This window comes from Chlamydotis macqueenii, chromosome 4 (genome assembly GCF_036417535.1).
Source record: "Chlamydotis macqueenii isolate bChlMac1 chromosome 4, bChlMac1.mat, whole genome shotgun sequence".
Taxonomy (NCBI): Eukaryota; Metazoa; Chordata; class Aves; order Otidiformes; family Otididae; genus Chlamydotis; species Chlamydotis macqueenii.
This window is the reverse complement of record NC_141559.1, coordinates 74,683,957-74,707,025: the sequence shown is the minus strand read 5'-3', so window position 1 is coordinate 74,707,025 and position 23,069 is coordinate 74,683,957. Positions and strand designations below refer to the sequence as shown.

The 23,069-nt window shown below is 39.2% G+C and overlaps 1 protein-coding gene across 12 annotated transcripts in view; it reads left to right on the top strand.

The window, feature by feature from the left end:
- The first annotated feature begins 2,490 nt into the window (after positions 1-2,490).
- The window catches only part of ADD1 (adducin 1), a 66,960-nt gene continuing 46,381 nt past the window's right edge, over positions 2,491-23,069 (top strand). For 8 of the 12 annotated variants that reach the window (XM_086747813.1, XM_086747810.1, XM_086747812.1 and 5 more), the window contains exon 1: positions 3,253-3,342. The gene's annotated coding sequence lies outside the window, so the exon portion shown is untranslated. Of the gene's footprint in view, positions 2,824-3,174; positions 3,197-3,252; positions 3,401-10,978; positions 11,085-23,069 lie in introns of those variants that run through there. The other 4 variants (XM_086747808.1, XM_086747807.1, XM_086747809.1 and 1 more) reach the window with 4 other exon arrangements.

Sequence of the window (23,069 nt, the reverse complement as noted above, 5' to 3'; positions counted from 1 at the left end):
AGGAAGCAAGTCCTGCCCAGTCAACGGACAGTCAAGATAGAACAGTTCTGGCAAGCCAAGAGAGAAAGATCTATTTTGATACGATCATTCCCAGTTTATAGGTAAGAAAATGGACTTGGAACTGCTTATGTGGAATGAGTGCACCACATATGAAGGAAAAGATAAATGTCCTAATGTCCGATCTGTGACGTGAACTCAGTACTGTGCTTCTCATGGATAGCTGTAAATGGTTTGATCATCAAGAAGTGCTACTGCCAGGTAAAGAGGTCAGTTGCATAAAAATAATTGTACAGTATTATTTTTCTGATACATAGTAAAGCCAAACTAAAACCATTTGTAAATGAATACATTTGAATTGATTTTTTTATTTGAGACTATGATATAAATTGAGTCCAGTGCTGCTGATGCTTGAGCCTGCTCAGGAAAACAACTTACGGTGGATGAGTCAGCAAGCGGAACATCAATACTGCCTAAACAGTACCACGATCTGACACCTCTCGTGGGAACATTGTGCTGTCTGTAAATACGTAGTAGTATTTTTCTGGTTTTTGAAGGGCCAGTAACCTTTCTCCAGTACACATGCAGAGGTGCATAGAGGAAGTGCAAGCCTACTGACAACAAGCTTGTCTTGGTTGTTTTCCCAGACCCCTCACCAGCAGCACAAAGATCTTGAACGGGGCAAACAGTGCAGGCTGAAAAATACTGCGTGGTTCACACTGTGCCTTTTGTTGTAGCTGTAACACTGTAAACCCAGCTGGTAAAAGTTATCACAGACAGACAGGTTCTTCATGTCTTAACTAATGCAGCAGTGCTTTTTCAGATCACCTTTGATGCCGTGTTTCTGCAGCACTGCGTACTTAGTACCTGTCGGTATGTATGTGCCTTCCCTTTTGTTTCTACCCGTGTGATCCTACCTCTGCCTTTGCACCAGCACTGACGTTCCTGCAGCTGGGTCAGAGGCAGTTCAGGAACCTGGTCAGGCCAAAAACTGAATGGGCAAAATTAACACTGTCATGCATCAGCTTTAGCCGTCATGGGCTGCAACGTGACTTGGCTGAGTCAGCAGAAAGCTGGCCTCAGCCCCTCCCTCACCGCCCCCCCCCCCCCCCCCAATTTTTCTGTCAGATTAGCTAGGTGAAACAGGATCTTCTCTGCGCTCAGCATTGCAGGATATGATGCAAGGAGCCGGGAGGAGAAGCTGGAAGGGGACAGCAGAAGACAGGGGTACAGGAACAGCACTCTTCTGCAGTTCTTCACGATTAGATCCAACAGGTGCAATGACAAAACACATCCTTTGATCAGGTTAAGCTGCTTGTGACACCGCACCCAGCAGTTACACAAACACTTTAAGCCAGCACTGCTAGTGGAAAAAAATGACCCTGCCCTCCCCCAGTCCCTGGGCGCTGCTGCTGTCCTCAATGTCCTCCTCTTTCTTGGCACTGCTGTGCTTAGAGCTGTGCAGTGAGCTGGAGCGAAAACCCATTCCTTCCAAAACAAAGCAGTATTTTTTTGCCGAGTTAGTTTTAACAGGAATCCATTCTCCCATTTACTTTACCAGATAAGAAGAGAGAGAGCTTTATGTGTTGAATGCCATGGTAAGCAAAGGGGAGGCAAGTGAGGTGCCAAGATGAAGAGTTTTGACAGATTTACGTGCCAAAGGGAAGACAATATGTGAAGCTGGTGGCTGGACATTGCAGGTGTGGAGCACCTGCAGATCTTGCTGATTAGACTTTGAACAAGGACAAAAGTATGTTATCTATCTGGTACATAAACACATCCACTGGCTTTAACACGGTTCAGCACTAGACAGGTGAAGTGACTTCAATGTTTTAGGCTTACAGCAACAGTTCTTACCAAAAAAAAAGTTCAGACATGATTTGCTAATTATTAGTAATTACACTAATGCATGTCCTATTGTGGAATGGTTTTGATTAGGCATGTCCAGCAGTGTCTTCTTGCCAGATGTGCCATAATCATTCTGTGCCATCACTTGACAACTAAACCACCATTTTGGTGGTTGAATTCACATGCAAGTTTACGTATATCTCTATAGCCTGTTTTTCCATTCTGAACAGTGAACAAATGAAGATTAATTGCCAGAAAGTGTGAACTAGGTAAGTGGAGTGTGTTTCGTTGGAGGAGGTGGTCAGAGCAGGCTAGATTAGTCGCATATTCCAAGGGAGAGAGATATTTATGCCTCCTGAAGATGCCCATCAGGTTCTGCTAGCAGGAGTCTATTTTTCTTCTATCTTATGGATAACTTGGGGGTGGAGGGTATAGAGAACAGAGAAGAGTTTAATGTTTCTGTAAGCATGTTCCCAGACCCCCAACTCTTCATTAAACCTGAGGCAAGCACTATTCTATACAAATTTCCAAAAAGAAGTGTAAAGCAGCAGTCTTAAAATTTTATATAAAAGATAGTAAAAATGTACAGAAAACACAGCTAACAGAACAAGCAATGTTTATAGTTGGTGCTTTATTGTCAGTGACTAATAAACTGTGGGGTTATACTAGCCACATAGCTCTTCAAAAGACTTAGAAGATTTAAAGGGATGATTTATAAAGATCTTATCAGGCCTGCTATATAGCAGCTATAGAAAGTATCTGCGCACTTCCTGAATCAAGCATACAACTTCTCATTAGGCTGGAATTTAACATCCGGAGGATATTCGGCCGACTTAAATACCTTCAGTTTTGATAGATGTCTCCAACCCTCACCAATGCAGTTCTCAAGCTTGACTACTTTCGCTGGGTATCTGCACTTCTGGATCGATCTTGACCTGCTCTGAGCTTCCAGCGATTAGATATCGTCGCTGCTGTGTGGTAAAGAACCCTTTATCGTAACGCTTCCTCGGCAATTACCCGATTTCTGCCCCTATCTCTCACCCTACTGTAAGATAAGCTTCCCAGACGACGCGCTGCTCCTTTCTGAAGGGATCTAGCTCCACAAGGAACACGTTCCCCGGGTCGGGGGGGGAGGGGGGGGTCTTCTCAGCCCCTGCCCAGCCACTGGGGGATCACCCCCCCAAGCCGGAGCCCCCCGGCCCGTGAGGCCCAGCGCCGCCTGAGGTAACCGGCTCCCCACCGGCCCACTCACCCGCCGGCCAATGGGAGAGCCGCTTAGTCACCGAGCGTGCGCCCTCCAATGGGCGGCGCGGTTATTGGCCTGCGGCCTGGGGAAGCCGCACCCTGTCAGGTGGGGGCTGGGGCCGCTCGGTGGCTCTGGGGGAGGAGGGGAGCGGAGCGGCGGGAGGCGGAGCCGGGGCCAGCGGCGGTGGAGACAGCGACAGCCTGGTCGGGGGGACCCGCTCCCTCCTGCCGCCCTTTCTCGTCTGCCCTCGGGTGAGCGCTGCCGCGAAGGGCTGCGGGGGTGGCGGGAGGCGCAGGAGAGGCGCTGCCGGTAACGGTCTGTGGGGGGGGAGGCAAGAGGAACGCGAGGGGCGCGCGCGGCAGAGGGGCGCAGCCGTTAACGGTCCTCGGCGGCGCGAGGAGGGGGGAGGGAGGGCGCTGTAGGCGGCCGGGGGCGCAGCCGTTGGCGGCGGGCAGGCTGTGAGGGGGAGGCGGGCGCTGCGGAGGGGCGCAGCCGCTGCGGGGAGGGGAGGAGGTGGGGGGGGAGGCGAGGCGAGGCGGGGCTGGGGCGCAGACGCTGGAACCGGCTTGTTTAGCCCCGGGGCGGCGGGGAGGGGAGGAGAGGGGGGTGCTTGTTGTCTCTGCCTTGAAAACAGGCAGCGGGCGAGTATGGGGGGGGGGGGGGGGCGTGTGTGGAAAAAACGGCTGCCCGCTGCTCGCAGAGTGCCTGCGGTGAGGGGATGGGGCGGGGAAGGAGGGTTTCGGATCTCTGGGGTGATAGGGGCCAAAGTGAGATCGTCTCCAGCCGGTAAATGGGATGGGGCGGTGGGGGCTGAGCTGCGGGGGCGATTCGGGGTTGGAGGGACAGGTTCCTGTCAGCCCTCTCTCGGGAGAGACGGGCCCCCCGCCCCTGCCCAGCGCGGTGGGATGCTCCCTCTGCTGCGGCCGCCGCAGGAAGCGGCCGCTCAGCGTTTAAATCCCCTTTGCGCCCCAGCGATGCGTCTGCAGGCTCTTCCCATCCCCCGCCCCCCACCTGCCCCTTCTTCTAGACTGCGCGGTGACCTGCTGATCGTGCTCGGCAAAATGCGGGCGTTCGAGTGTCCAAACAATCGTCCGCAGAGCACGTAGGAATGAAGGAGGAGGTGATGCGTTTGTGCGGTGTTATTGATTGGCGGGGTACCAGCAGCAGCGGCAGACGGGCGGTTGTTTTGTTTCCTCTGCTGGAAGGGGTGCCTGTATTTTAGCATTTCCAGTGCCTGCTTTTGATACGAAATGTCACATGTCTTTCTGCACGTAATTACTCTATGCTGTTTTTAAGGTTGATGCCTAATCTACATTGACTTTAGGTAAAACTAGCAATTAGGGAGTGGGAAAATCCAGTCAAGCTGGAAAAATATCCATGGCTATGCTGAGATAGGGGGCTAGGAATAGCACCGGATTTAAATCTTTCATGAGATACTGCTGTAGTTCAATGGTGTAAGCTCATGGCTGATTTTGTTTTATTCTCTGCTTCTTGGAAAGTTGCTAGAAATCATAATATCATGTAGGAAAAGTATTCTATTTTCTTGCATAGTGACTTACATCTTTATATGGAGCTTTATAAAGCCTGTCTGCCTTCTGTGTGTGAATTCTCACGTTGCAAATACTGCTAGATAATTCCTCTATGCTTTGTTGAAAGCTACAGGTATCTCCATGTACACAGGCTGTTTATGGCTCTGGGTTCTTGTAACGTGACTGAATGTGGTAACAGAATACTTGGCAGTTCTTCACTGCTGCAGAGTCGTTCTTTTTTATAGAACAAAAGAATTTATTTTAAAAATAAATGCAATCTATTTCTAAAATAGAATTCTTTATTAAATTGATTGATGTAACAACTCAGTACTTCAATAAGGAAATACTCTTTTTAGAGCTGTTGTATAATATGGGAGAAAAAATGCAGCTATGGACTGGACTTCTGGAGCAGGTGGCTTTGGTAAAGACTTCTGGTGGCTTCTTTATATTCAGTAAGAAGATTTGATGTGACTGTGCAAAAGTAGTCCTACGTGAACATAATGTTCTGTGTAGTTTGCTTCAATTACAGAACTTAAGCTTGGTGGTTTTCTTAGGAGACTTTTCAGGAAGAGACAATTGCAGGTTACGTCTTTGCTGTAGCAAGTTAACAATATCTGCATTACTATATTTGCATGTTTAAGTATCTTGTAGTTTTACTAGAGCTTTCTATATGAAGTTCCACACGGAGGATGGTGCTTTTTGGCCCAAAGCTGTTACGTTGCCTGAATGTTTTCTTTTTATGGTTGACTATTATAAAATGATGTGAAAAATCTGAACATTTCTGCTTCATCTGAAGCAAGCACTTTTGCTGGCATGTTGTGCCAGTAAGTTCATTAGAGTATGCTTCACTAATGCTGTAGAGTGAAGAAGGTCGTTTACTGAATCAGCGTTTTTCTGTGACAGTTCCTTTTAGATGTCTCCAACAAAAGATGACTCAACTCAGTACTGATTCTTTGAGATTCACCATTAATATGAAATGTTATTTTACATGTATGGAATTGGATCATTCGATGAGATTATGTGGACAAACCCATTTGAGCACTGACAGACTTTCACAGGAGTAGGGATAAAACTACTTCCACCCCATTCAAGTCTCCTTTTTTGAAGGGTGGTTTAGCAGCTGAAGTGCTTTTAACAGATCTCCTCACCCAGCGTTCCGTGACTTGCCATAGGAGGAAAAAACTGAACTTGGAAATAGCCAATTTTGTTAATAAATAGGATAAAATGTTAAAACTGTAGGTTTCAAACTAGGAGAAGGATGCTTAGCATGCTGATTGATAGTAAGTGTACAATTTCTATGTGACAAGTGCTTTCTGACTCCTGAGGAGACAGTAACTCTAGTACCCACTCCTTTCCTGGGTTGTAGAAATAGTTTTCTTAATTACTTAAGGACTGTAGCAGTGGGGAATAGTAAGTAATTTGTAAATCTCAAACTGTTGGTATGCGAATGAGCCAGTCCTGCCTTAAGGGAAAAAATCGTAGTAACAAAACTTACGCTATATTTTTATGAAGGAGAGCATATCGCGGAGAAGTGTCACTTCTGTTGTGTAGTGAGGACATGAAGTAAAATATAATGCTATGTTTCTGATTTTGATGGCTTTTAATTTAGAATTTACTCTTTGACTATGCTGCATGGCAGAAAGCAATCTCTGAAATATCACTGTGTTAGCAAGTCATCCCGAACTAAATATTTCTTAGATGCTTTTAGAGTGATAGTTACTTTATATTTAAAAAGGTGATTGTGAGCAGATATGAATGTAAGTTTAAACTATTGATTCTGTTGTGTAGGTCATTTGACATCTGCTGAGGGACCTGTCTAAAACTCTTCTGTTAAATTATAGATCTTCTATATTAACATATTGAAAAGCAGGTATATTTTTAAAATAGTAGAAGTTCCTAGATTACCTGAGTTTTGCAATTTTCATTCATATAATTTAATCAGCCTTCTCAGGGAGATAGGAAAACATTACCTAGTCTTGCCACTTATTCAGCATTTCTCTTCAAAAATACTCCTTTTTGGTAGAGCCGAGAACAGTAGCTGTACAAACCTGTTGGTAAAGGAAGATGTAAAGTGTGAATAATGTAAACCAGTTTATTTCCTGAGGAGAGCTTCTTTTCATTAGAGGTAGTATTGCTTAAAAAGCCCTGGTTATACAGATATTTTGATCTGTAACAATTTTTACTTTGAAATTACCCTTTTCTATGGTTACTTTTTCCATCACTTTAAAGCATTGTGTGTTCAATAACAGAGTGTTCAACATAACTTTATGATAACATCTGTTATCATCTCAGTAAGCATCTGTTGTTTATTGAGAATAATCTTGATAATCTTTGGTCAGATTGAAGCAAATAATTGGTTTCTGTCCTCACCAGTCAGAGGATGTTGTTTACTGTGGTCTTGTCGTTTCAGAAATTTTAGTGGTTAGTAGTTGCAAAAGTTGTAAGGGCAGAGACTCTAGGAAACACCCTTTTTAGAACTACTGCTTTTCAAATCGGATATAAGGTGAGATGACATTGTTTGTCATGAGGGCTCCGATTTAGCGTTCTAATCAATGGTCCTGGTCTTGAATAAAGTTTAAGTATTACTCCCACTTTGGGAAATTTTGAAGTCTAACTGTTCTTCATTTCAGGGCAAATTAAATGTTAGTGTAGAGACGGATTTGAGTAACTACTGCCAGTCAGGCTGTCTGACCGACATGTATGCTTGCTGGCTTAGCTGGATTGACTCTTTGACCGTTAAGAAGAAACTGAAAATGTTGTCCTTGAAGGCATAGCCAAACAGGAATAACAACTTCTTCAGCACCTTCCGAACTTCCTCCTTTTGACCTTGCTTATTAGATTGTGTTTTGAGAAGTGATCTCTGCCTGCTCTGTTGGGTACAGTTGTTATTCAGTGAAAGATCAACCTTCCAACGTCAGATCAGTTGCGTTAGGAAGCGCGGCATCAAAGAGTTTTTCACAATCACTTACTTGAGTGGTTTTTCCTGCAGATTTATTAAAAATCAACATACATGAAGGCGCTTTTCAATTCAGTTTTAAAACTGTGATATTAAGAGCCACTCTTTAAAACTGAGATTTAGAGTTCCATACTCTTCAGATTCATCAAATATTCCTTTGCCCTTTTAATTGACTAGTGTATTGACTTTTGTCTTAAATTGACTGGTTTTTTTTTTTACACCATATTTTGTGTATGATTTTCAGATCTTGACTTATGAAATCTGAAAAAATAGGAAGTAAAATATTTCAAAGTTCTGCGATTTTCTTTTTTCTGTATACCAAATTGAATTGCTGAGAAGGGGTCATGGAAACAAGTGAGCAGTAAATGCAGTTAATCAGTAACACTTTATACTGTCTTTGATACTTGCACATCAAATGAGTAGATAAATGTTATGTTGTGGTATGTTTATGCACCAAAGATTAGGGGGAAATCAGATTACCTAGTATCTTCTAGGTTTTAGGTTGGAATCGGTAAACACGTAAAAGCAATTTTGAACTAAAAACTGTAATTTGACTTGCAACCATAGAAACTGATTTTATTTTATTTTGGGTTTGTTTTTGTATGTACAAATTTCAAGTTTTTGTGGTGCTTTTTATTGCTGTTTCAGATTTTGAGTATTTTTAAAAAAAAAATCTTCAGATTTTGAGGTCTGATACCGTATTTCAGCTTTATTAGTTAATGCCAGGTTAAATCGGCAAGTGTCTGGGAAAACCTTGACCCACAAAAATTGTCTTCTGTGGTTTTTTGTTTTGTTGTTGTGTTTTGGTTTGGTTTTTTGTTATATATTACTCACCATAAAGTTACTGTTCCTGCAAAGTGACTGTAGAGGTGAAAGATAAGGCACACTTTGAGTTTAGTTTTCCTTTAACAGATGAAGCAATTTAGGTATTGCTACTACAAAATATTGGTGAAAATCTATAAAGTATGTATGCATATGAAACATCCATTCTGTCTAAAATTCAGCAAAATCAGATGTTGCTGTTGTGCATTAACCGAGAGATGCAGTATACTTGGGTTTTATTTTCTGTAAAAAATATTGTCTAACATAGTCTGGCATAGTAATCTTGAATCAACACAGCTTAAAGTATTCCAAAGTTAAAGGGAGTTATTTTTCTCTTAAAGCTTTTAAACCTATTAGCTACATTCAGCTAAATTTAAGAGGAAAATGGTGACTTCAAACACATGAAGTTTCTGCCAGTAATGCGATAATCTGAGCCCCAAACTTGTGCCCCTATTAAGAGAGGGCCATGGCCCCTGGTTCATTTTGAGAAGCAGGAGCATCTGGCTGTGTAGCTGTTACACCCTTGCTTGCCAGTCAGTGTATGGGTAGCTCCGAACCAGTCATCCTGTATTTTGCTACTGGCACGGCCAGCCTGGGTGGACCAGTGCTCAGGTGAGTAGAGAAGAAAGATGGACTCATGCGGGATGTAGCGGGGAGCATGAGGACTTGGGACAAAAAAAGGATCAATAGGGAGACTACAGTTGATGTGAAATAATGTTTTGTTAGTTCTGTCATATTTCTCTAGCTGCTTTCAGTTACTGAAAAGTTTTTAATGGTTTTCAGGTAAAATTCTACACAACTAAACTGCTGCTTCATTTTAAAATGTCACTTCAAGTTTCCATATGATTTGATTCAGTGTGAAGCACAAGATTCTATTCTGATTCCAAAGTACATTTTCTTTCCTTACTGTGTATATAATTTTTAAATCTACTGGTATAAATGACAAGGTGTGGGATGTTTGGTTTTGGTCTTTTCCCCTCCCTCTTGGACTTAAAGTAAAACTTATTACATGGTGAGTTTTCAAAGATATTCTGGTAATTTTGCTTATAACTGGTAATTTCCTGTTTGTTTAAAGAGGGATTTAGCTAAAAAGTTAGTAAACTCTTTAGAGCTTTCCCAAAGCAAGGGAATCATACATAGTTTGAATAGAGAGGGAGATAAAATATGTATGCTTCATCTAAGGGAAAGCTATTACATCTTTTATGTATCAAGGAAAGGTGGTGGACTTCTGTGCCTTGGACTCAGAGAGGACCATCCTTTTGTTCTCTTTGATTGCTGCTAGCTGTAACTGAATATCTGCCTGTGCGTTTTTCCCGCTTTACTTCAATCTACTTTAGAACCTGTGCTAATTTTGATGCAGCTAAATTACGTGGAGCATCTTATACTGAGCTTCTTGTCTCTCTCCTGGAAAGAGTGGATGTTTGTGACTGCAACATAGGGTAAGGATTTTGACAGGTGGGACATCCACTTCTGGATCTGCCGTAGTCTTTAGTGTTGATCTAGGACACCTTCATTGACTTGATTCCAGTCAGTTAATGGAGATGTTGATTTAAGGACAAGGAAACCCTAGCTAAGGTGCCTATACCCTTGCTTGACAGTTGAGGAATCGTAGTCCTTCCAGTATCTTCCAGTTTTCTCTCACTGCAGCACAACTTGGGGAGGAGCCAAGAGCACAGAACACAGTGAACAGTTTGCTGCACAAATTGAAGGAAGGTAGTCTCTCAAACTGTCCTCTGGCCTACCCAGGCACCAGAAAAAAAAAAAAAAGAGCATTTTGGCAGCTGGTCAACAAAAGCCAGAAGTGGTGAACAGAAGCATGGTTAAAATCTGAATGTCAGCCAGAAAAGCTGGATTTGGGCAGTCTTGCAAATTATGAGGGCAGCCTTATTAATTGAACATTCTGGCTGGTGAAAACGTTGCCTGAGGCTTGGAGTCTTTATGGGTCAATACTTACCACTAAAGTGGGGAGGCACCCCTCCATGCATCAAGCAAAGCTCATAGTGTAAAAAATAAGCCTTTGTAGCTGCATTTGCCACCTCAGCTGCATGCTTAATGGGTTTGGGATCCTATCTCGTGTAAATGGGCTGAAGTATTGAAATAGCTGGTCTCCCAAAAAAAACAGACTACTGTTTTTCTTGCTCTTTTTTCAGACATTAATGTAACTATGATATTTATTGATGCTGGAATAGTATCCATTGGGCTAATTATGCTTAAGGATTTATTAAAATGACCTCACAATACAAAGAATGCTAAAGATGCGTAATGAAAAGAGATGTGAGTAATTAGTTACTTAGGATATCCTGTTGTTTGTTTTTTTTTTTTTTTTCCATAATGTCACCTTTTTAAAGAGCTTAAGCTTATTTCTGCATTCCCTTGTTTTCAGGGCATTAAGTTGTTACTGTGTTCACATATGTTGTTGAAATGTGTTAGTTCTGTAATAACCAAACTCTGTTTTCGGAAATTCATTACACCTCCAAGTCAAATGGGGGCACACTATTGCACATTTTCAGTAGTGCAATTACTGGAGTCACTTAATTAAGAATGAGGCAGACTTCAAGTGCCTCTTTTTTTCCTTTGCAGACCTTTGATCAGGACTAGACACCTTCCTAAATAGTACTCTATTTGTTATTAGTTATTGATTTGAAGACCTTTTGTGATACTGAATATTTAATGGTGGAAGGAAAAGGTGAGATTATTCAGTTTGAAATTCTGTATTTACTACTTCTTGTACTACTGTTTTTACTTGTTTAATTTAATCCTTAATTTGATGTGTTAATCATTGAGAAATAGGATAAATTCAGTTCATTTTACGGAAACTAAAATCTGAATTTATTCTTTCAAGAGTTTGACCTGAAAGTGTAATCTGGTAATTTTCCCCTCTCTCCTCTCTGTTGCTATAGTAATCCTAAATTTGAACATTGTTTCTTCAGACTTCTTTTTTCCCCTTCAAGTAAGTTTTGTAATAGCAGTGCAATGTGTTCTCAAACCAAAATGTTGATAATACAGGTTTTGGTTTTGCTTACATATGAGGTAAAGCTGAAATGAAACAGCCTTAACTTCCCTTCTCTTTTTTCAGCTCGGGGGAGAACTTGTGGCATTATTCATGTTTTAGACATACGTCATTTATTGGGGAAAACAAGCAAAGGCCCAACTAAAGAAAAAAGAAGACCCAAACCTCTCCCCAAGTGGCATGAAAACCTGTTAATAATTCTAAGTGAACATTCAAATTGCAAAGTCTATAACTTAGTTTAGCATCCACATGTTCTTGTAATTCCAGTTTTACAACAATGTTCAGGGCTTGTTTGATGAGGTGCTTTCAGCTACTTCTGATTTGGCTGAACTTCTGATACAGCAATAAATGCACATAAATCTAGCAACTGTATAAAGTATTTGTGCTCTTACCAGAGTCTGATTCTTTAATTTTTTTTTTTTTAATATACAAAGAAGTGGAGATGTGAGATCTAACAAGGTTAATAGCAAATTGAAGAGGAGCATCAGGACTAAGCAGAAAACTCAAAAAATACTGATGACCTTTCTTATCAGGAGGCATGGGAACAATTAAATAAAACTAAAAATAATTTAGATAGACGTGAAAGACTACATTAAAAGTTTGCCTTAATTTTCAACGAAGACAGTTTTGAACACATGCATTCTGGCAAATAGATTTTACTGAAGTGAGGTTATAAAAATGATTTCCTTACAGATAAAGTGGAACTTACAGAGTGTGGATCAGTGGGACTACGTAGTATTTACTCTGGAATTTTGAACTAGGCAATCTGTGTAGTTAGAGACTTAGTTGCAAGAGTGGTTATTAAATGTCAAGGCAGAAGAATATTGGATGACTGCTGAGCAGCAGCAGCAGCAGTCACTATGTTTAGAGGAAAAGATGGTTCAGGATAGTTATTGCATCATTAGTGTGACCTTAATATTCAGATATTTGTTTAAATTTAGAAAGAGAAGCTGTTCTATATGGAGGTAAGAGGAAAATGAGGTATGAAGTGATATAGCTCTTAAACAGAGGAAGACTTTGTCAGAGAAATATAATGACTTTTTATAAGATACTTGTCTTTTTGGAGAGGATACATGGTTAAAGCTGACCTCTTTTTAATTTGGGAGTCATTCAGTTTGTACTATCATTCTGTGTAAAAACTAGGGTGATGTTTCTGTGAATATTGATTTTAAAATGGTGACAGGATGTGTTGAGTATGCATAGAACTGGATGACGAGAAGACGATGTATTGGAAGTATGTTAGTAGTGGAATTTTTCAAGGGTCAGTTTTAAGATTTAATATTTTCATTAAAAACATCGATGCTTTCTCATGTTTTCTCATCAGATGTCAAGTATGATCAATACAAAAGAAGGTTTTGCACAGAACAAATTTGAGATCTTAGGACATGACCAGTAGAAAAAGAAGCAGCAGAATTCTGCAGAAGCATTAAAAAAATAAAGATGATCTTATAACACTTTAGGATGACTAACCTATGAAAGTTAGCAACTGTGAAAAGTATTAGGATAATGAGTGTACTGTTGTTGACCTACTAATACTTTCCTCTAAAGAAGTAAAGTGGTCTTGACTTTTTCTGGTACTGGTGAAAGCTTATCTGGAATATTGTTTAATTCCTATCATCCACCAACAAGTTGAAGTAGCATTCGGCCTGGAAGAGGGGCAGAGACTGATTCCTAGAATGACTAAGGGAATGGAGAATTTGCTCTGTAAGGGGGATTCAGAGTGTCTTGTTTGATATGGGAAAACAAAGCATGAAAGAGGTTGCTTTTCATAAAAATATGAGTGAAACAACACAGGTGGGTAGAAAGAGCTTCTTAGGTATGAGAACAAATGGGTATAAACTATCTAAGAATAAACCTAGTTGGAAATTAGAAAAGATGGTTCCTAAGCAACGGAGGCATAGAAGCCTGCAACAGCCTTCCCTTAGGAGCAGTGGAGTAAGACTGTCTTTAAGATGGAGCTGGTTAGCTTATGTAAGGGGGAGGAAGGGATATAACATGTAGTTTTCCACAGTACCTTAGGGTTTCGACTCTTTGACCCAGAATATCTGTTTGTTCCCATGATTCCTATCTTGTTAGTCAAATATGATACAGTCCCTTGACCAGATACTGTCCAGAGACCAGTAGGTATGCAGGTGGTCTGTTTTATTGAACAAATAGACCAGTTGCATTCTGTGGTATATAAGTGCTTATATCAAGGGATAATATATGCTAGACAAGTATGATGTTTTAAACACTGTTTTATGTAATGTGCTACGTTGTATCTCAGCTAGGGGGTATATATTCTGTTTTGTATTAAGAAACCCCAGATCAACACAAAATAACTCAACAGATTGAATAATGAGCCCTGTATTGTTTTCTTCTCTTGCTGTCCTGTGTGACTGAGGAAGCTGCCCACAACACATGCACAGCTACATCCATTGTCTTCATATTTCTCCGAAAATTCTCCTTTGAACTGTTAAAAAAAAAAAAATGGTGCAAGCTGAAGGGTTGATGAGCTGAAAAGCCTGTACACCATGTTTCTATGTATTGCCCTGCTGTTGCTGTATATTGCACTAAGAGTCTGTCTATCTGATAAGCTTGGAATATAGTTTCCTGAGGAAGCATTATGCTTTTGTTTGAGCTGAGAGACACTCCCCTATCTCTGCGTAATAGATGATTGGTGGTTTTAATGGAGACTTGGAAAAGAAAAGGGTTCTACTGCCTTCTCCCTGACAGAAAGACACTAATTGTCAACTTGGAGAATTAATGTTGCCCGAGGTTACAATATTTTTCTAATTTATTAAATGGTTATGACATGTTAAATCATGCTTTAATTCCTGCTGAGGTATTTCAGACCCAGGAAGGAACTCATATGTGCACATTTGTGCAATTATTTCGTCTGTTTTTAAAATACAAACAGAAGCGGAGACAGAAATACAGTATCTGCTTTATATTTTTCTATTTTCTGTCTTACTTGCTCTTTCTAAATGTTCATCTACAAAGCTTCATTTTTGGAAGGAAGTTCAAGCATAGAAAGTAGTTTGGTTAGGACAGGATAGAAATTTAATGATGTTTGAAAGGTTCCTTCCGGACTGTACTTAATTTGTATTATTGACTTCCCTTCAGCTGTTTGTTGAATTTCCTGTTGATTTTAGGTATAAATAATTGCCAAAGCAGTGTCTAGCCCTAGAGATGTGCTTTAAATAGGATGTGTTTTATTTATTCACAAGTTTAACAGTATTTTAATGTTTTCGGAGCATTAATGTAGAAGACTGAGAACTAGATCTTACTCCCTTAAAAGTGCTGTATTCACACATAATGATTAATGTGAATGGTAAATACATAGGTGTAACGTCAATGACTTAAATGGGACTTTGCACATATTTAAGTGTTAATATTAGCTAAGTTACATCCCAAAGTGAAATTTTTGGGAAAAGTGCTTGATGGTTGTAATTTCTAAAGCTGATAAGGAAGAGTTAGTACTTTTGAGCTTATGGAAATGTTCACTATTATATGGATATTGACTACATTGTATTTAATCTGCTATATTACTTGGACGTTCTATCTTGTCTGCTGTTAAATGTGCGTGAGCTAGGGACAGCCTCACCTAATTAAAAAAACCAAACAAACAATCCAATTTAAGTCTCAAACTATTTGGCAGTGATCTCTAAAGACTGGATGACTTAGCAGATGTCATCTTTAAGATCTTGCAATGAGAAGAATATATTTAGGACTACTGGTATTTTGAAAGAATGTATGGGCAATAAGAAAATGGTAAAAGATTATGATCTTGACTTACTGTTTTTAAAGTATGTTTTTCGACTAGACTGTATAGGATTTGACATGGTAACTGAAAGTGTCAGATTAAAGTAAATAATGTGACTGCCTTAGAGTCATAGAAATAATATAAATAATTACTGAAAAGCCAAGTTGTTTGTTTTTTTTCTAATTTGCTTTGCGAATACGACACTGGGACCTTATTAATTTCCTGTTTCTGGTGAACCAGGTGATTTGTTTGTTAACTGAAAATATGCTGTTAAACATTGGAGAGAAGAAAAAAGCTTTCTGGCTTTATATGCATTTTTAGGTATATTATTTTTAAATTATCTGTTGAAATTGAAGCTTAGTATTGCTCAATTGTCTTAAATGGAAATAATCTTTAATTGAATAGTCTAGAATAGCATCCCCTACACATGTGGCCTATGCAGTAGTTAGTTCTGAAAGTGATACAATTAAAGTTGGAATAATTTATATTTTCAGCAGCTTATTCAGATCTGGCATTTTGGTTTTTTATTTCGTATGAGAGTTATGTCTGTTAACCTTTTTAAAATATTGTGTCATGTTAACTGGTGGCACACTTTTTTAAAGTAAGTGTTCTTAGAGGTGTATTTTCCATGTTGGCACAGTGCCTCATAAACACTGCGCATTGCATACCACTAGTGTAAAATCTAACCTGTCTTATAACGTGAAGATGTGTGTTGACATCCAGTTGATCTTTGGAGGAGAAATCAGAAAAAACCTTACACACACGCCCCACCCCCTCAAAAAAGAGAGTGTGTATCCTTTCTAAGACTTGTTGGATTAGATTAGTTTCCCTGTGAAGAATATTAAGGACTAGTTGGCAGAGACAATAGCATCTGCACGGAGCAAATTTGCAATAAGGATGTACAGTACAGTGACAAGATACTGGATTGTCCAGATTGTTACTGTTAAATTTCTTGCTATATTACTAGGAATATTACAGGAATTTTACTTTCTCTATATTCCTATGTTATCTAGAAAACTGAAACAAATTCAATTTGAGGTAACAGTCTTGTATAGGCTGCTTGAGATTGGAGGAGAGCAAGGAACTTGAGGATAACGTAGGAAAAGATCAGAGATAAGGTGGATAACAGACTGCTAAATCAGAATAATTTAAGCTAGTGGTATATATATATTGCTATTGTATGTTATTGAACATCTTCATAAAACTGTTGAACTCTTCTGTTGAACAGATTTCTTCAGTTTTTAGTGATGTTCATAGAGGTTCATGAGATTAAAAGGGAAAAAAAATCTTATTTAAAGTGTTTCCTGTTCTGTTGTTAGTTGATAGATCTCTGAAATTCTGTAGTATGTCTGAAACTAGTAGGAAAGAAAACTGGGCAAAATGAGGCAGGAGAGAAAGTTGAGGTTGGTTTATTTTAGAGAAGATGGATGAGAAAAATAAATTGAAGTAGAATAGAAAAATTATACTGTAAGGTTAGAAACAGTTTTTAAAATCTGGATTACATTACACAGAGGATTTAACTAGTTGGGTTTTTTTTACACATAATATGTTTAAACCACACAGTCACGTTCTATATTAATCCATGGGACTTACTGCTATGGGGTATTCTTACGGTCAAGAGTTTAAGAATGTTGAGATGTATGTGACTTTTTTCATGGTGTAAAGCATAAATCAATAAAATGCTGCAAACAAGACTGTGTGTGTTATACTGTTCTTAAAACTGTACACTGGCCATGATTCATCAGGATATTTGAAGAGTTAAACCGCTAGTTTGAGTTTGGCAATTTTTCCATTTTAGACAAAGTTTTGGCATTTGCTTGTAAAACCCAGAATGGTTTTTGCTCTGGCAGCTACAGAAACTCTTTGTATACAAAAGAGAATGCTACAGAATCTCTTCCTTATGAAATCAGGACAGTTGACTGAATATGACTGAATAAGCATCAGGCTTAATATTTGAGAATTAGAATTACTAGACTTCTGATTTTTTTAAAAAAATGTAAAATTAAAGTCTGAAGCCACTAATTTCTGGCTCCAAAGTAGCTGAAGTTGAATGGCCTATATAAACTGCATATATCTTGGTGTGGAAACTTCTGGGAGAGACATCATAGAATGTACTGGTGTCTGGATATGCATAAAAGATAACATTTTAATGTTAAAAATGGAATAGTACCTGCAATTTATCTTGTGGCCCTATAGAATACATTTTGTTAGGATTTCTGTTGGATTTCAAAAGCCTCATTGGATACTTTGTTACTAACCAACTCCAACAAAGTGGGAATTGCTTGTGGCCTAATATGTGGTTAAGTGTGTGGACATGTTAGATCCTATTGACGTTCACTAAGGACTGGAGCTTCTGTTGGACAAATCTGATTGCAGGTTTGGATGGGGGGACTTCTGTACAAATTACTGACCCAAGTCTGTTATCCAGCTCACAGCGTGACCACATAAACAGTTGTGTAGGCTCAGCAGTGTAGCAGGCATAATGTGAGAATAACTGTCAAGGAAGAGTTTGAAAATAATACTGTGCTCTTGGGAAAGCGTGATATACTTAAAAAAATATGAAAACAAACACTTAAAGAGTAGATGTTTCTACATATTAAATAATAGTGTTGTAAAAACAAATACCACAATACAGCTCTAAAGCAAGTGATTATTGTTTTCATGTCACAGTTGTTTTGCCCATCTCCTTGGAGAGCTACTTACCAACTTCTGAGGCTTTGTTGAGATCAGTTGGACTTCACATGGGCAGAAACTGCTGGCGTGTGTCCGACTTCATGCTGTTTGGGAAATTGCTGTAAAAGCCGGGTTTAGAATTCTAGCTTTGAATACTGTGTGCATGTCACTGTGTTTTGCAATTTCTGATGCCAGTAGCCTTTCAATTAACTTGAAAGAACTGTACATACATATTTCGGCAATAAAATAGCGGCAGTGGGGTTTCTAGAAAGAGTTCATTTTACAGTTTGAGTCAGGAAGGAAAGTACTTTGACCGTGCTGTGTGTATTGTTCAGGATCCTTGTTTGACTCCAACTAATTTGACACAACTATGTATCCTTGATGTTCACTGTTTTAACTGAAATGTATGTTTCTGGGATTTTTTTTTTTTTTTTTTTTTTTTTTTTTTAGAACACAATGGGGAAAGGTCACTGGTTACTGCGAGACAAACATATGCAGGTGTACTGTGTTTTCTAGCTATTGGTAGGGGTAATGTTGAAAGATGGGAGGACATTTTGTCCATGAATAGAAGAGGAGTCGCCTGGATAGGAATCAGAGTAAAAATCAATAATAAAGACAATATGATAGTCAGTGGAGTTGGTTCTAGACAACCAATAAGACGACGGATGTGTAGAAACTTTTTTTTACTGTTAATCTTCAAATATTTGTGAACTAAAATAATTCTTACCTAAATATATTAGTCTTTTTGGATGGATAGAGTTCAGTTTAATCTGGAAGCATGGGTGGGTGTAGACCAGGAGCCTTTCTTATTGTGCATTGGGACTTGAATTCAGTAAGTGCAGAATGCCCAGAAGCATGATTTCAGGTCTGTTCTTTTGGTTTTAATGATGGCTTTAGTTCAGTTCTGTAAAACATTCTAACCATGCAAAAGTATTGTGACCTTTGGATTCTTTGGTGTGCACCTAATGTTTGAGGCTGAACAAGAGAGGACTTGTGTGCTTGGGACTCATTCTCTCAAAGTGGTACATGTGGAAGAGCAGGAGAGCAACCTGATGTTTGTCTCCTACGTTCTCAGACTGGATGGCTGGTACCAGACATAAAATGTAAATACAGCCAGCTTGGCCTCTTCAGTGAAGGCAGCCTTTATGAATGGGCCTACTCTGTAACAGCAGAGCATGAGTTCTTCTGTTTAATTAACTGGATTGTGGTGTGCGAGGCTCTACAGCCATTGTAGTAATCAAGCAAGTATCAGGCTTAGGTTAGTGCTTGTCCTGCAGCGCAAACAGAATCTTTATGCCATGGTTTGTGCACATCCTTCTGTGTTTTCTACATTCTCATTTATTCTGTTGAATCTTCAGTTGAATAATGTAACTGTCTGGACACTACAATGGTCCTAGCTAAGAAATTAAGAAATATGCCTAGCAGAGAGTGCGAGACTGGCCTTGATTCCTGAACTGTTGAAGTCTGGGCTGTTGTAGACAGTTGTGTTTGTGATTCTGAAACTTCACTCAAATAGCCATTAAACACTTGTGTTTACGTGATTTACAGTGGCTGGAGAAGCTGGACTACTGCAGTTCTCTCCAAATGTAATTCTGAATCCCTGTACAGCAAAGTTAATGATATCTTTTTGCCACTGTCAGGTGGAAACAATGATAATCTCAGCTAGAAGATCAGACCTGAGTTTGCATAATGTTAATTTATACAGCTATATTCAGTTGTGTAATACTTGCCTGACAAGGGAGACAGCATGATCAGGAAGATGATTTTTTCTCTTGGTGTTTCATCTGTTGCAGTGTGGGTGTGCTTGACCCTTGAGGTTTACTCAGAAGTAGGAAAAATCACTGCATAATTTTGGGATAGGGAGCGCATTTGCACTTCCCTGGGAAGAAGAAAAACAGAAATGAGTTACTCCTAAAACAGAGTTCATGGGGGGCGTTTCTTGACATACTGTTTCCTAACATGGAATGAACAACAACCTAATTCAGGAAAATGAGTTCCAGTAAGACTTTTATCCATAGTTTAATCTACAGATTAAAGACATATAAGGTTGTCAAAAGCATTCTGAGAGACAGAAAAGAGAATACCCTTGGATTTGGGAACTACAATGGGATGAACTTTGTCTTACTGTCACTTCTAAGACTTCTGTGAAGGTAGTGTTAACATCCTTTATATAGGGCATGTATTTTAAACACTGTTCAGAAATTTTCAGTGTAGGGTACATGAAGGGTGTTATGAACTTAATCTTCCTAAAATTTTTCATCTACCTGAAGAACTTACAAAAATGTGTGATTAACCCCCATGTAAAGGAGTTTTTTGAATTTGAGTAAGCCTGACTGTTAGCTGTCTGGTTTGGAAATAGGATGACGTTATATGTATGGGGCTCACATTTCAAAGCTGTTGTCATGTGCAGGTGCAGTATAAAATCTCAAATGGAAGGTTTGCATAGAAATTGATACTTAGGCTTGAATTCTCCAAATATATTTGTTTCTTCCTGCATACAGGCTTTAAAAATTCTGTCTATTTCTACTGTGTCAAGGGACTAAATTAGTCTCATCATTTATCCAGAGATAAATTTTAATTTTTTTCCGTCCTTCCCTACCTCCCTCATCAAAACTGAGAAGTACTGTAAAAAAACTGGGGGATGCCACCTAGAAAAGCCTCAGGTGAACATAAATGAGAAATTCATGAAAAATTCAACATCTCTATTGCCTTTGTCTGCCTCGTTCAAACTTACTTGATATCTGCAGTCTTCATATTAGTGTCTACCTCATTTATGTACTTTGATTCACTCTTCTAGCTTACATATCAAACTTGGTGGTTCCAACATAATGCCTGCACACTCTCTGATCACCGTAGCAATATGAGTTACTTGGATTCTCTGCAAGAAAATAAATTTGTGCGCCTAGTTATGAGTATTTAGATTAGTTCCATCTCAAAAATCTCAACCAACCAGTCTTGTAGTAATGCAAGATTTTTTCTTGTAGGGCATTTGCTGTAGCTTTTCCAAAGTTATAGGTATATTAATCACAAATTCATCAAGACACAATAAGTTAACCTCATGACTCTGTTGCCCACTGGTGGGACACTCCATTACTTAGCCTATTCAGCCGCCTTTTTGTGATTTCATAATCTTTTGGAGCAATTGCCCTAATTGCTTATAACTTTCTTAAAATTTCCTGAAAAGCGTAAAGAAATTAACATAATTCTTGAATTTTATTATTGGGTTTTATTACATAATTTTGAGTAGCAATTATGATGTCATTACCTAACAAATGCATTTTAAAAAATGGAATATTGTGGGGGAAAAAAAAAAAAAAGACAGTTTTAGTGTACCTTTGATTCAGATAAAAATTGCATAATGAAGTATAAGCTCCTAAAAAACAAAACAAAACAAAAAAAACCAACGGGGCGGGAGAGTGTACGTCAAATTCTCTGAAAACTAATTATCACTGTTGATGGATAGGCAAGTTTGGTTTTTTTTTTTTTTTTTTCAAGGCCGTGTACATCGGAGCAGGAGCTTAGAACAACCAATGAGATATCTTAGCATAAGAAAACTAGATACCATTTAGTACAATCTAACACTAGTGACACTATTCATTATTGTAATATGTAAGGAACATACTGATACTTTATTTAGGCCTGGAAAGCAGAACTGATACGCACTTTTAGTTTGCCCTTGCTTCAAAAGGATGTCTTGTCTCCAAATCAGGATGTATAAGAGCTTAGGTAAGAGTTGTTATTAAGATTTAATAATTTTTGGTGAATGAAGAAGTTGGAACTACAGTATTTTTATTTTTGCAGTTGTTTTTGCAGAATTCTTATAATTCCCTAAGCTCTGTTTACACAATCAGAATAAACTGTAAAGCGGAATCTGATAATTCATGTGCTTGATTTTTAGAATTTCAATTTCTTAGTAGACTTCCTTTTAAAAAAAAAAAAAAGTCTCTGTTTACTTATTTAACCCAATAAGTCTAGTCTCTCCATTTAGGTGTCTTGTGGTTAAAAACCTCATGGAATCTTTTCCTTCTGCCTTAGTTTTAGCCTCCTGATGAACAGTAATAGTAAATGGAAGATTTTTCTTTAGGTGTGGTCTTTTCCATACTAGAGGTGAGATGGAGAAGCAGTGCCTTCGTTGTTACTTATACTCAGACTGTAAAGTATGGAGTTGTCCTTTACAGTCTGTCATAATTTCTGTGGCTGACTTGAACTCTTGGGATACAGTGCATTTAAATTTGCTCTAACATTACAAATGTAATTATGTTTAAAACTGAAATGACTTGATCTTTCTTTTGTTGTAACCGATCAGTTTAAGGATTTATCCAAGGAAGTCTTCTGTTCCACAGGGATACACCCAAATGAGTAAGTCAACAGATTCTTCATTCAAGGATGAGATGTTTTCAGAGTTTAACTCAACAACAACCAAATCCATAAAATAGCTCTCGTGCTTGCATAAAGTGAAATCCTAGCTGTAACAAGTCTAGGGCAGTGTTTTTGGTCTCTGTGTAACTGAGGGAAGAAGTCTCTCTACTTTTCTCTCCCTTGCAACTAAGATATAAAATGTCAGCCAACTATTCTGGAAGAAGTCATTTTTTCAGAATAGTTCAAAGAGTTAAACGACATTGTTCTGTTCATTGCCAACATGTTTGAGAAATCTCATCCCTCACTATTCAGTCTACATGAAAATAACTGGATCCTAGCCAAAATGAGGCCACTTCGCCTGTGCACTGCTGCATTTCAGTTGATCCTTTATGCATCATAATACTGATATTTTAGATGTGAATACTTAGTTTGTCATAGTTTAGCCCTGCTTGGGACCAAGCTATGCAGTCTTTCACTCACTCCCTCCGAGGGAATGGGGGAGAGATAATACAACAAAAAGGCTTGAGGTTTGAGATAAGGACAGGGAGAGATCATTCCATTTACCATTATGAGCAAAACAGAGTAGACTTGGGGAAAACTATTTGTTTATTATTATTCGTTGTAAAACCAAAGCAGAATAATGAGGAAAAGAACAAAAACAACTTCTCCCCACCCCTCCCTCTTCCCAGGCTTAACTTCATTTAAATTATCTCTACCTCCTTCCCCACCCAAGCGGCACAGAGAGGGAATAGGGAACGGGGGTTTCGGTCAGTTCATCACTTGTTGCTTTACGCTGCTCTTTCCTCCTCGGGGGAAGAACTCCTCACATTCCTCCACCTGCCCTGGTGTGGGGTCCTCCATGGGCTGCAGGTGGATCTCTGCTG